Source organism: Amphiprion ocellaris, chromosome 2 (genome assembly GCF_022539595.1).
Source record: "Amphiprion ocellaris isolate individual 3 ecotype Okinawa chromosome 2, ASM2253959v1, whole genome shotgun sequence".
Taxonomy (NCBI): Eukaryota; Metazoa; Chordata; class Actinopteri; family Pomacentridae; genus Amphiprion; species Amphiprion ocellaris.
This window is the reverse complement of record NC_072767.1, coordinates 10246329-10261235: the sequence shown is the minus strand read 5'-3', so window position 1 is coordinate 10261235 and position 14907 is coordinate 10246329. Positions and strand designations below refer to the sequence as shown.

Below are 14907 nucleotides of genomic sequence, written 5' to 3'. Positions count from 1 at the left end.
TTTTCTCTAATGTAATGATGGCTAAAAATATGCAGTCGTGTAAAAATACAAAAACGTGTAGTTGTGTCAACATGATACCGAACCATATGTGATTAAAATCCATGGGCATTGTGCTACCATACCAACTCCCATTTTTCTGGTCTTAGATACTGAAGCTGGCTGCAAGGACTTGCCCTGATTTCTAATGAAATGCTTGGCTCATGTCAGGCTACTTCCACACAAATGCAAACTACATCTACATAAGTGTTTTATCTCACTTTCAGCGATGATGTCTACGCATGCTAACATGGAAAGGCACATTACATGACCATTCACATACACCAGTATGTGGATGCCAGTGAGCACATTGGTTCGATGTAGAATGACTACAGGGGTAGAACAGCAATAGTGCAAAGAAAGACAATTGCGCAAAACAACCTCCAACAGTTTAGCTGAACTGCACAACAGCTGCTGGCAGAACAAAACAGGTAAGCAATGCCTATAATTCATTATTCATTCTGAATTAACCACTGGTAGTTGCAGCTAATGTGTTAGCTTTCTTCTGGAAAATGGTCATGAAAGGAGTGAGACGATTCAGGGAATGAATGAAGTGAAAGTTTAGACTACTCACAAAGCAAAAGTGGCTGTCTACTACCTGATCAATTCCACAATCTCATTTTCTGTCTGTTCACATCAAAAAGCAACAATCAGAGTTTTCAAACCGAAACTATGTCAAGCTCTGTCACACCAAAGTGGGAAAGCCAATTCTGAATGGAGTTGGCTTTGTGCACAGGGGCAGTGTCACACTGAAGTGCCAAACTCAAAGTTGGTAGAACACACGTGTCTGCATAATTCAGGCCATGTGATTTGAATTAAATGAATTGCAATATGCAAAGCACTGTTCTTTAAATCATTATTGTTGAGAAGTGATTCTGAGTGGGTAGACAAAACAATCTCTCTGAAAGTGTGATGGACATTTACCTGTATTTTTGACCACTATATTGAAAATATCAATTTGATCAATAAATTACATTTGATAAATTTAACTATTAGTTGTTAGTCGAAGAAATACATTTTTTTAAGAAATGTATTATTTTGATAGTTTTAAAGTTGATTAGTCCTCCTGATAGAGGACGACAAAGAAAAGAAAATTTTCAAAAACAGCTTACCTAAAACAGGATGTTATTTCTCACCGCTGAGCCTCCTCCACAATAAACAGAGACATACACTATATTGTCAAAAGTATTCGCTCACCCATCCAAATAATCAGAATCAGGTGTTCCAATCACTTCCATGGCCACAGGTGTATAAAATCAAGTACCTAGGCATGCAGACTGCTTTTACAGACATTTGTGAAGAATGGGTCGCTCTCAGGAGCTCAGTGAATTCCAGCGTGGCACTGTGATAGGATGCCACCTGTGCAACAAATCCAGTCGTGACATTTCCTCACTCCTAAATATTCCACAGTCAACTGTCAGCTGTATTATAAGAAAGTGGAAGTGTGTGGGAACGACAGCAACTCAGCCATGAAGTGGTAGGCCATGTAAACTGATGGAGCGGGGTCAGCGGATGCTGAGGCACATAGTTCGAAGAGGTCGCCAACTTTCTGCAGAGTCAATCGCTACAGACCTTCAAACTTCATGTGGCTTTTAGATTAGCTCAAGAACAGTGCTTCAGCAGAGAGCTTCATGGAATGGCTTTCCATGGCCGAGCAGCTGCATCCAAGCCATACATCACCAAGTGCAATGCAAAGTGTCAGATGCAGTGGTGTAAAGCACGCCGCCACTGGACTCTAGAGCAGTGGAGATGTGTTCTCTGGAGTGACGAATCGCGCTTCTCCATCTGGCAATCTGATGGACGAGTCTGGGCTTGGCGGTTAACAGGAGAACAATACTTGTCGGACTGCATTGTGCCAAGTGTAAAGTTTGGTGGAGGGGGGATTATTGTGTGGGGTTGTTTTTCAGGAGCTGGGCTTGGCCCCTTAGTTCCAGTGAAAGGAACTCTGAATGCTTCAGCATACCAAGACATTTTGGACAATTCCATGCTTCCAACTTTGTGGGAACAGTTTGGAGCTGGCCCCTTCCTCTTCCAACATGACTGTGCACAAGTGCACAAAGCAAGGTCCATAAAGACATGGATGACAGAGTCTGGTGTGAATGAACTTGACTGGCCTGCACAGAGTCCTGACCTCAACCCGATAGAACACCTTTGAATTAGAGTGGAGACTGAGAGCCAGGCCTTCTCGTCCAACATCAGTGTGTGACCTCACAAATGCGCTTCTGGAAGAATGGTCAAAAATTCCCATAAACACACTCCTAAACCTTGTGGACAGCCTTCCCAGAAGAGTTGAAGCTGTTATAGCTGCAAAGGGTGGACTGACATCATATTGAACCCTATGGATTAGGAATGGGATGTCACTTACGTTCATATGCGAGTCAAGGCAGGTGAGCGAATACTTTTGGCAATATAGTGTAGGAGGCAGAAAAGAAAAAAAGGAGAGAACAAGGACAGCAAAACAGATAAAGAGATGAATGGGGGCAGAGATTTAGCTATAGAGAAGAAAAAAAAGGCAGAGTGTCTGGTGTCCTCCTACGCTCCACAGAGTGATGTACTGATGACTCACAAAGACGAGGGCTGTTGATGAAGAAGGGTGGATGGGTTGAATAACTTAGAAAAATAGCACTAGATCTTTAACAGATGGGGCACAGAAGATCTCTATCAGTCTGCTAGTGCATGACTGCATATACTGTGACTGTACAGCATAAACAGAACATATTATGTGTCTTTGAACAGATCAACCCTCTCAGAAACTCCAGGGTTTCTCTTTGTGGGGCAAAAGGCTGTATAATGGTAGAACAACATGACAACCCGTCTCGCTCTACTCAGGCACCCAGCTTCTACGTTAATGAGAGCAAAGGCAAAAGGAGGCACAGAAATTAATGGTCACACAGCTGCAATAACACTGATTGACAGCATCTTGCGGACAGACTTTACAAAAATGCCCAACTTCTGAAAACTATGTTCATTTATACACTCAGTACTTGGTTGGGGCTCCTTTGCAATGATTTACAATCAGTCTGTGGCACTGCTGTGGTGTCATTTCGGCTCATGCTGCTTTGATAGTGGCCTTTGGCTTGTCTGTATTATTTTGTTGGGTGTTCTTTCATCTTCCTCTGGGCAATACCCTACATGGGGTTCCATGCGGTTCAGATATGGTGAGTTGGCTGACCAATCAGGCACAGTAATATCAGTCAGCAAACCATTTGGTTGTAGTTTTGGCTCAGTGGGCAGGTGTGAAGTTGTGCTGAAAAATGGGAAATTGGCATCACCATTATAAACTTGCTTTTAAAAAGTGCTGTATAAATAAAATGTATTATAAGGTATCATACTAAAGTTTTCTATTAATTACACAAGTAATCACACTAAATATGTGATATATATTCCTTACTATCAGGATGTCCCAATAGCTTTCTGAAACACCTATATTGGATCCAAAATGCTGCAGTGAGAGTACTGACGGGAATTAGCAAGAGAGATCATATTCCTCCTTCTCTTCATTGGCTTCCTGTCAAATCTAGAATAGAATTCAAAATCCTTCTCCTGACATATAAAGCTCTTAACAACCAATTTCCATCAGATCTTAAAGACCTGACAGTACCGTATTATCCTAGCAGAACTCTTCGCTCTAAGACTGCAGGCTTACTTGTTGTTTCCAGAATTTCTAAAAGTAGAATGGGAGGCACAGCCTTCAGTTATCAGGCGCCTCTCCTGTGGAACCAGCTCCCAGTTTGAGTCTGGGAGGCGGACACCCTCTCTATTTTAAGACCAGGCTTAAAACCTTCCTTTTTGACAAATCTTAAAGTTAAGGTTGACCCTGAGGGGGTCAACTGGAGTCTGCATGTATACAACTGACTTTTGATGTCCTTTAGTGCTGCCCCTAGTTATGTGGCTATAGTCCTAAGCTGCTTGGGGACCTCTCTCAATGTACCGAGCCCTTCTCTAATTACCTATGAATTTACGATATATACCATTATTACATTGCATTTTCTGATCTGTGGTTGCTGTCCCACAGACTGGCTTAGTCTCCATCATGTCCAATGTGTAATGCTGCTGCTGACCTTCCTTCAGCTCACTGCTTCCAGCTGCCCATTTCCACCAATCTACTCTGCATTTCCCTTACTATACATGATATGCTCATCTACACACTGTTTGAATTTTATGTTTTATATGTTCCTTGTCCCCCAATGTCCAAATATTTATAGACCTGACTAGACTAAACTTATATATATATATATATATATATATATATATATATATATATATATATATATATGTCTGTATATATATATGTGTATATATATATGCATACATACACACACACACACACACACACACACACACACACACACACACACACACATTTTTATTGTGAATTGTGATCGGTTCCTATAGTAACGTCCGACGGGGGGACACGGGCGAATTCATGAGACAAATACCGATGGGGGGGGACACAAGCGAATATTCCGATCTCAAAATTAATATCCAGATACCACCATGGGGACCGAATATTCAGATATTCGGGTCCAGCCCTAATATATATATACACACACACACACACACACACACACACACACACACACACACACACACAGGGGGTCCTCGACTTACCTCTGATTTACATTCCTGGCGGTCATTACACTACAATAACTTTATTAATCCTCGAAGGGAAATTCAGTTGTCTGGGGTCTCATCTGTTTACTTTAGAATTAAATAGTCTAATTGCTGATGGTAAGAAAGATTTTCTGAATCTTTCTGTCCTGCAGCACAGGGATAGGAGCCGTCCACCACCGATGTTTCGCTGGTCATTGAGGCAGATAAGAAGTGGATGATCCATGTTTGTCAGAATGGCCTCTATCTTGATCAGTGCCCGTCTCTCCACCTCCTCCTCCAATGAGTTCAATCTCATTCCAACCACAGAGCCAGCTTTTTTAATCAGTTTGTTCAGATGCCTTGCCTCCTTGTTTTTTATACTGCCTCCCCAGCAGACTACAGCATAAAACAGGACACTTGCTACCACAGACTGATAAAACATCTGTAGCATCTTACTGCAGATGTCTAACGATCGGAGTCTTCTGAGGCAAAAAAGTCGGCTCTGGCCCTTTTTGTAGATGAAGTCTACGTTTTGTAAGTCGATTTTCACCATAAGTTGGAACTTCACCGAAAATGTAAACAAAGCAACAAAGCCGTTACGTGCATTAGGTTATGGCAAAAATGGAAACAAAGTCTTTATGCCTTAAGTCTGACTGGCTGAGAGTCAGCAGTAGTATGTATGTGTGTGTACGTGGTGCTCCGCGCCATGCTGGTGTGTCTGTGTGTGTGTGTGGGTTGCTCCATGCCATTGACGGTATGTGTTTGTGTCAAGCGAGAGAGAGCTGGGAACGGCGCCTAATTCTGGAGCTAAGTTATAGGGCTTTTGTAGCTATTTTGGCGTTGGCTACGGCCCACAGTAGCCTGTGTGGAGGTTCAATAAACGACCAAAGAACGAGATGAAGTCTCACTCATTCATCACAGAGGGTTGCTACAACATGTTGCACTGTTTTAACAACTTGACCGATGATTGTCGGTATTTTGCCGTGTTCCAAGTGCTTAATTATATGGAATTTCACTTCCATGGAGATGGCTTTTCTTTTCTTCAAAGCACTACCATCAGAAGAGTCTGACTTGTGTGTGCTAAAATAATAAAAATGTCTACTCTTAAATAATATATACGCGACAATGTATTCTTTCGCTCCGCTCGCCAAGTAGTTCCATGTAACCAGTTCTGACATAACACTATGACGAAACGCCTTACATTAAGGCAAGGACCGGCCCATAACCAGTTCCAACATAACGATGAAACGCCATAGTTCGATGACATCGTAAACCGAGGACCCCCTGTATACATAATCCCCTTCTCACCCCCATCAGGGGTGGTGTTTTTCCCCTCAAGCTCAGATCCTCTACCAGAGGCCTGGGAGTTTATGGGTCCTGTGCAGTATCTACGCTTTTCCTAGGACTGCACTCTTCTGGATAGATACTTCAGATGTTGTTCCTGGGATCTGCTGGAGCCACTCCTCCAGTTTGTGGGTCACTGCTCCCAGTGCTCTGATCACCACTGACACTACTGTTGCCTTTCCTCCCCACATCTTTTCAAGTTCCTCTTTCAGCTCTGGCACAACTCCAGTTTCTGATGTTCTTTCTTTCCAATGTTACTGCTGGTATGGCCACATTAATCAGCATTGTCTTCTTGTGGCTTTTGTCCACCAACACAATGTCTGGTGGTTAGCCACCACCATCTTGTCAGTTTGGATCTGGAAGACCTAAAGGATCTTAGCTTGGTTGTTCTCCACCACCATGGGGGGTGTTGATGACCTGTACCTTGTTCCACCCATTCAGCTGTCTGTTCAGGACCTGTCTTACTCATTGCAGGTATTTGGCTGTGGCAGATTTTCTTGCTGCTTGTTCATGATTCTCATTTGCCAGCAGTATCCCAAGGTATTTGTATCTGTCCTGAACATCTGCAATATTGCCTTCTGGTAGTTCAACCTCTATGATTCTGATCATCTTTCCCCTCTTTGACACCATTTCATCACATTTGTCTAGTCCAAATGAGATCTTGATGTCATTGCCATAGATCCTTGTGGTGTGGATCAGGGAGTCATGTCTCACTCGCTCTTAGCATACAGCTTGATGTTATCCATGAAGAGGAGGTGGCTGATGGTCACTTCGCTTTGGAACCAGTACCTGTAGCCGCTCCTTTTGGTGATCTGGTTGAAGGGGTTTATGCGTATGCAGAAAATCAGTGGTGATGGTGGGTCAGCTGGGTATATTCTACATTTGATGGTAACTTGTGCAATTGGCTTCGAGTTGGCCTCCAGTGCCATTTTCCTACAGCCTCATTGAGTTTTTCATGAAGGCTCTTGGTGTCCTGTTGATATTGTACAACTCCAAGCATTCCGGGATCCCTGTGTATGGCATTAAGTCATAGGCTTTCTTGTTATCAATCCAGGCCATGCACAGTTTGGTCTGTTTGGTCAGGCAGTCTCGGGTGTCTGCTCTCTCTAGCAGGAGCTGGTGCTTGGTTCCTCTGGATTTGCAACCGATTCCCTTCTGGGTGTTGTGCACGTATTAGGCCATGTGCCTACTCATCTTAGCTGCTATGATGCATGACCGGGACCTCCATGTTACATGGAGACAGGTTATTAGCCGGTAGTTCGACAGGATCGCACATTTCTGGGGGTCCTTCATGATCAGCACTGTTCACCCTTGGGTTAGCCATTCTGGATGGTTCCCATTTGTCAGCAGTTGATTTATTCGTACAGCCTGGCACTTGTGGAATGCAGTTAAATTTTAGAGCCAGTAGGTGTGAACCACTTCCGGGCCCGATGCTGTCCAGCTTTTCTAATCTGACACTTTTTCTCGGATGTCTGCCATTGTGATGGTCGCTGGTCTCCCATGCCAAAGTCAGGGGTGTTCCCACTGAGCTATCCAATTATCTATATATATCTATATATCTATATCTATCTATCTATCTATCTATATATATATATATATATATATATATATATATATATATATATATATATATATATTTAGAAAGAAAGACAGAGAGAGAGAGAGAGACATATAGATATACATATAGATGTTGACATCAGTATATGTGTGTCTGTGTGTGTCTGAGTGAGAGTTCAAACTCAGTTCAACTGCCAACTGGGGCAACTCTGGTCAGTGAACGTTTTTGTTTTGAGTTCATTGGTCATTCAATTGCACCATGCTGGAGATTTTTCAGTGGAAAGAACAAACAATGCAGCCTGTTTGAAAGTGAGACGGAGTTCCTACAGACACAAATTGTTCTGTCCTCTTTCCATCCTCAGTGTAAACAGTGAGCTTTGTTTTCAACTTCATAAAGAATCACAGAAGAATTGAGTGGAGTTCATCCTTCATCGTATTAAATTACTGAAAACTGCATATTAGTATGGTTGAAAAACAAAAGCAGGGACACAAAGAATATTATATACAATCTGATTATTTTGAACAGATTTACTTTACACTTGGCAGGAATGTCTGTTGGAATGAAAGTTAAGGCCATTAAAGGGAACTTGCATATACGCCCAGTAATGGAAAACATGTTTAACTGCTTTTATGATGGGAGCTGAGTCAGGTTATAAACCCTGAAAACGAAACATAAAACCAACACACATGGTTGTCAACTGAGCTTTAGAATTAGTTGAAGATGCTCTATTGCTAATATTTCAATCTACTATGTTACTTTCTGTACTAGCAAATTATAGCTGGCTGGCTACCTCATTATCAGAGCAAACAAATGTAATTTGACCGTGAATGACATGACTATTATCAAGGACGTGGTTATGATACAGCTATATTGAAAAGGGAGAATGATGGGGTCATTATGTATTTCACAAAATAGTTGACAGCTTACTATGAAGACACTGCTTGACTCTGAATCACAAAGCTGTGATCTGTACTCTGCTTGCTGAACAGGTTTCTGAGAGTATCACTAACAGAATTGGAACCTGCTCTGCTCTGTATGTAAGGACACCATTGATAAATGACCCCAAGCCTCTTTTTCTGCAGAACATTCTTTAACCCTTTAATGTGCAATATGGGTCAGAAGTGACCCAAATCCAATGGAAAATGGGCATCTCCTGACTCACACTGCACATCAAAGAGTTAAAATAAGTTTTCAGATCACACAAAATATGCATAGATACTGATTCATCTGTGATAGGCCTTAATCAGCTGATAAAATCAGCAGGCCAATAAATGGGTCTGGCACCAGTTCATTAGATAAAAATAAAGGCAGGAAGAAGCAAAGGGAGGGGGAGTGCATGCAAGATGGAAAGGTAATTCAATTTCCTCCCCGTCATCAGTGATGGGAGATATGGTGAAAACTGAATTACTTCATCCTCAACAGAGCAGGGCATTGTTTAAATGCATTTGATAATGTAAGTGAGTTGCAGGAAGCAACCAGCATAATGCTATACTGAAGCCAAGGTTTCTTTCAGCATAACAAGTGTTACAGTCGTTAGTGCTGTGTGTGTGTGCGTGTGTCGGTGTGTGTGTGTGTGTGTGTGTGTGTGTGTGTGTGTGTGTGTGTGTGTGTGTGTGTGTGTGTGTGTGTGTGTGTGTAGGTAGGTTATGTGGGTGTGTTTGTCATTCTCTCTCTCTCTCTCTCTCTCCAGGTTAGGTAATTTTCTCGACTTGCATTTTTTAAGGGTAGCTGAAGAAACAAATGAGAGCTCATCAGCTATGGACAACAGCTTAAAAGAGAGTTTTATGTTGTTGAAGTCAAATCGATCCATTTCTCTCAGTGGCTTAAGAAACACACAGCATGGACGTAGAACCTAATGCTTAATAAAAATCCCTCTAGACTGCTGCTGTGAGTTGAACAAACCCTGTACCCTCTTGGTCCTACTCCTTTATCCATTTCAATGTCCTGATTAATCTCTTTTTTTTCTCTAGCTCAAGCTCCACAAAATCATGGGGAAAGTGTTGAGAAGCTAGGCAGTTCGTAAGCAAGATCAAAGTGGGGGAAGAAGTTTAGCTCGTGGTTGAAGGCTTACCCATGTAATTGTATTCAGAGAGCCTTTCTTCAAATTAAAATGTTGTTTGTCACTTTCCTGCTGCAACCAAAGCATTTTCTCATGATTGTCCTTTATTGGCAAAATTCTTCATGAGAATCCAGTATCTTTAAAACAGGGATGAGAATGACAAATGGAAAAAAACTCGGAAAATGTCTGCCGAACTGTTATGATGTACTCTACAGTGCCGAACGCTTGTATCACCGTAACATACAGCCTCCTCACTTTACCTCACAACAACTCATCTAATGCTGAGCACAGCTGATCTGTGGGGACTCACACCAAAAGATAGGAAATTTCATGCACAACCATCTCTAGGGTTTACAGAGAATGGTCCGAAAAAGAAAAAATATCCAGTGAGCAGCAGTTCTGTGGACTAAAATGCCTTGTGGATATGGGAGGTCAGGGGAGAATGGGCAGACTGGTTGGAGATGATAGAAAGGCAACAGTAACTCAAAAAAATAGTGGTTACAACCAAGGAATGCAGAATACCATCTATGAATGCACAACACCTCCAACCTTGAAGAAGATCTGTAAACTATCTGCACCTTTTTATATCATTGTGCTTAGATAGCACATCCTCATTTGCACATTATGTTCATCTGCACATTTCTGTATCAGTGTTGTATATTCTTGTATATATTGTTAATTTTTTCTTTATTTTCTTTTATTCTATTTTATTTGATAATATTTTATGCTACTTTCACTTTATACCTGACCCTAATGTTCTGTGTTGTCTTGTTTACTCGCTTGCTGTTGAATACCCAGCTACTGTAACAACAGAATTTCCCTCTGGGGATTAATAAAGTCTAAGTCTCAGTCTCAGTCTAAGATGGGACACCGCAGCAGAAGACAACACCAGGTGCCACTCCTGTCAGCTAAGAACAGGAAACTAAGGCTACAATCCACACAGGCTCACCAAAATTGGACAATGGAAGATTGGAAAAATGCTACCTCATCGATAAGACCAGGCAATACTATTCGATTTCAGCTGCAACATTCAGATGGTAGGGTCAGAATTTGGTGTAAACAATATGAAAGCACGGATCCATTCTGCCTTGTATCAATGGTTCAGGCTGGTGGTGGTAGTGTAATGGTGTTGGGGATATTTTCTTAACACACTTTGGGCTGCATAGTATCAAATGAGCATTGTTGAAACACCACAGCCTACCTGAGTATTGTTGCTAAGCATGTCCATCCCTTTGTGACTAACGGGATGGATATGCTTAGCATGGGATGTAGGATGTAGGATGTATATTTGGATCTCAAAATTAATATCCGGATACCACCGTCGGGACCGAATATTCAAATATTTGGGTCCAGCACTATCTAGAACAGGCACTGTTATGCAAAAAATATACCTGAAGCTGGACAAGTTAGCAGTTTTGATGATGATACACACATGGACAAAATTGTTGGTACCCTTCGGTTAGTGAAAGACAGACATTGCTTTTGAACCGTGCTTCAACAGAATTATTTTAAATAAACTCATGAAACAGGCCTGGACAAAAATGATGGTACCCTTAACTTAGTGTTTTGTTACACAACCTTTTGAGGCAATCACTGCAATCAAATGATTTCTGTAACTGTCAATGAGACTTCTGCACCTCTCAGCAGGTATTTTGGCCCACTCCTCATGAGCAGACTGCTCCAGTTGTCTCAGGTTTGAAGGGTTCCTTCTCCAGATGGCATGTTTCAGCTCCTTCCACAGATGTTCAACAGGATTTAGATCAGGGTTCATAGAAGACCACTTCAGAATAGTCCAGTGTTTTCCTCTTAGCCATTTTTGGCTGTTTTTAGCTGTGTTTTGGGTCATTGTCCTGTTGCAAGACCCATGATCTGCAACTGAGACCAAGCTTTCTGACAATGGCCAGCACATTTCTCTCTAGAATACCTTGATAGTCATGAGATATCATTGTACCCTGCACAGATTCAAGACACCCTGTGCCAGATGCAGCAAAGCAGACCCAGAACATAACAGAGCCTCCTCCATGTTTCACAGTAAGGACAGTGTTCTTTTCTTGATATGCTTAATTTTTGCGTCTGTGAAGATAGAGCTGATGTGCCTTGCCAAAAAGTTCCAGTTTTGTCTCATCTGTCCATAGGACATTCTCCCAGAAGCTTTGTGGCTTGTCAACATGCAGTTTGGCAAATTCCAGTCTGGCTTTTTTTTTATCATTTGTTTTCAACAATGGTGTCCTCTTTGGTCGTCTCCTATGAAGTCCACTTTGGTTCAAACAACGACGGATGGTGCGATCTGACACTGATGTACCTTGACCTTGGAGTTCACCTTTAATGTCTTTAGAGGTTGTTCTGGGCTCTTTTGTTACCATTCGTATTATCCGTCTCTTCCATTTGTCATCAATTTTCCTCCTATGGCCACGTCCAAGGAGGTTGGCTACAGTCCCATGGATCTTAAATTTCTGAATAATATGTGCAACTGTAGTCACAGGAACATCAAGCTGCTTGGAGATGGTCTTATAACCTTTACATGCTTGTCTATAATTTTCTTTCTAATCTCCTGAGACAACTCTCTCCTTGGCTTCCTCTGGTCCATGTTTAGTGTGGTACACACCATGCGACCAAACAGCACAGTGATTACTTGTAACACTATAAATAGGCTGACTGACTGATTACAGGTTTGTAGACACCTGTGATGCTAATTAGAGGACATACCTTGATTGAACATGTCCCTGTGGTCACATTATTTTCAGTGTTTTCACGTGTGTATATTTAAAATGGTACCTTTTTCAGAGGAAAGACAGCACAATACTGTTTTGCCTCTAACTGCTCTTCTCTTTCAAATATGCCTCAGCTTGAGAGTTAGAACTCTAAGAGATGGATTATTTACCTTGAGTCCTCCAGGTATCATTACATACAGTATCAGAACACTTTTAGATGTCCGTTGTGAGAATGACTTGAAGCAGAAATCATTAGCTTACAGTGGGAAATGAAAACAAGCTGGGAGAGTGTTATTTATGAAATCTCCTACAGGATGATTTCTTTGGTGCAGGTGCTTGGAATTGAAAGGAACAAAGCACACTATATTCAGGCATGGCAACAGCAAATTTTGATTTCAGCTGAAAATGTTCGGGATACAATCTTCAGGGGGGGTCCAGGGGGGCGCAGCCCCCCTTGAGCCGAGAGGTTTTCAGTAAAATAGAGGTGATTTAGAATGAAAAACATGCATAGAATTACAGAAGACTAGATTGTAAAGAATAAGTTAATGAAAAGTTAACTTACTTTTTCTTCAATGTCTCACTGCATTTAGTCCTACAATTTTTACAGTTCTATAGGTCTTTTAACACTATTTACACTGGAGTTCTACACTGGTCACAAAGTCACTTCTAATGTCACAGTTTCCTCTATGGCAGGGGTATTCAACTAAAATTCAAAGTGGTCCAGTCAGAGAAAATGTATTAAAGCAAAGGTCCGAAACATCATAAAGTCTGCCTTCAATTAGTGCGATATATGAAGATGTAACCTAGAAGTTTTATTAGCCTGTGCATGCAATCAATAGCTGACCATCAAATCAAATAAATTCAGTACGGTTCAAAAACATTTTGAGATTTACTAACAACTGACTTTTGATATAACTGTACATCTTAAAATTAAGTGCAGAACTTGAAAAAATAATGACTGAACAACCCAAACCAGCTTATATACATCTTTAACGATACCTAAATCTCAAAAAATGTAAACAATTGAACACTTTAACATTTTTTTCCTGTCTTGTTACTCCCCTTATATCCCATGCTGCTTAATGGGAGAACTGAGCAGCAGTTTGCCCTGCCACTACTTTTTGAATTGTGTATTGTGGTCTGAATGGTGTCAGGGTCGTTCTCAAACACATTTGGAGCTCATTGGTCAGTCTGGAACGGTATTCAGTTTTGTCATGTTTGTTATGTTCATAGTTGAGAAAGGTTCCTCCAGCTGTATGTTGAGCCAAACATGGTCAGCATGTGCAGGACTATTTCCCTCTCGGTGTCGCTTTATTCATTTCCTTTTTTGTCTGTCTCTCACCTCTCAACTGTTTTCTGAATGCAGAGCTGTGATGTTTAGCAGCTGAATGCAGAGACTTCATTGGCTGAGTAGCGTCACGTGGGATGGCTGAACTCGTACTTAATTGGTCTGTGTCTCCTGAGCTGATAACTAATGCCGTAAACACTGGGAAAGCTGTGCCGGCAAAAGAGAAGCGACCGGCCAAATTTAAAATCCCGTTACAATTTACTCATTACAGGTCCGGTCCGTATAAGACGGCGTCTGGGTCCGGATCCGGACCGCGGTCCGCCAGTTAGTGACCCCTGCTCTATGGAGTCAGCTGTGTCAGTTTTCTTTACATTTCCAGAACACTCTTTAAACACTATGAGTGATTCATTTTGCCCTGAGTCATGAGTCAAATACCCAGTGTTTTGTTAAATGACTCTAATGACTTTTCTCTCAAGCCAATTCCATCGGAACTTGTTTTTGACACTTTTATCTATTTCTAGCACCGATGACTCTTGATCTTTCGATAAAAACCTCATGATTCCACCGAAAACAATCCCAATAGCTCAAAATTCCAACACGAACATGCTGCCATGAATTGTAACAAAAGAATGCATCGAGCAATTTGATTGGTCCAATCGTTGGCAGCTAACCAATTTCGACCAATCGCAAGGCCTTTTACAATGCAGCAGGAGCTAGACTGGTTCTCTTCATCTGTTACGCTGCGGGAGAAACGCAAAGCGCTTCTCAAAAACCGGGAGCAAGAGTAACAAAAACATACCTCACCCCCCCTAAAATTTTCTCAACGGATTTGGACGATTCACAGAAATGATCAATTTGAAAATTAAAACGGCGGATTTCCGCGGAACGGCGGAAAATTGCCATGCCTGTATATTGCATTCAGAAAGTATTCAGATTTTTTTACTTTTTCACATTGTAGTATGCTGTGGCCTCATTTTAAAATTGGCCTCAAACATCAATCTACATTTAATGCCCGATAAAGACAAGGCAAAAAGAGTTTTAGAAATCTGTGCCAATTTCAGTGATAAGATAAAATATTACACTGACCCTCTCAACATTCCTTGTAGGTTTGAAAGACATCTTATCTTTTGATATAAATGTAGCAGAACGTGTAGAAATGGTAGAAACTACACTTTATGATTAAAATTGCACTCGTTATTTTAGGGGCACTATCCTCAGCTTGCCTGAGGAAATTATCGATTTAAGCTAAGTCTCAAAGAGACTTTGATTAAAATAAAATTGATCAGTCTCATTATGAAAGTCGTAAACTCTGATTTCA

The 14907-nt window shown here is 41.4% G+C and overlaps 1 protein-coding gene across 9 annotated transcripts in view; it reads right to left on the bottom strand.

Moving 5' to 3' along the window:
• mast2 (microtubule associated serine/threonine kinase 2) overlaps positions 1–14907 on the bottom strand; it is a 224736-nt gene that overhangs the window by 147907 nt on the left and 61922 nt on the right. The gene's annotated exons all lie outside the window — the stretch shown is intronic.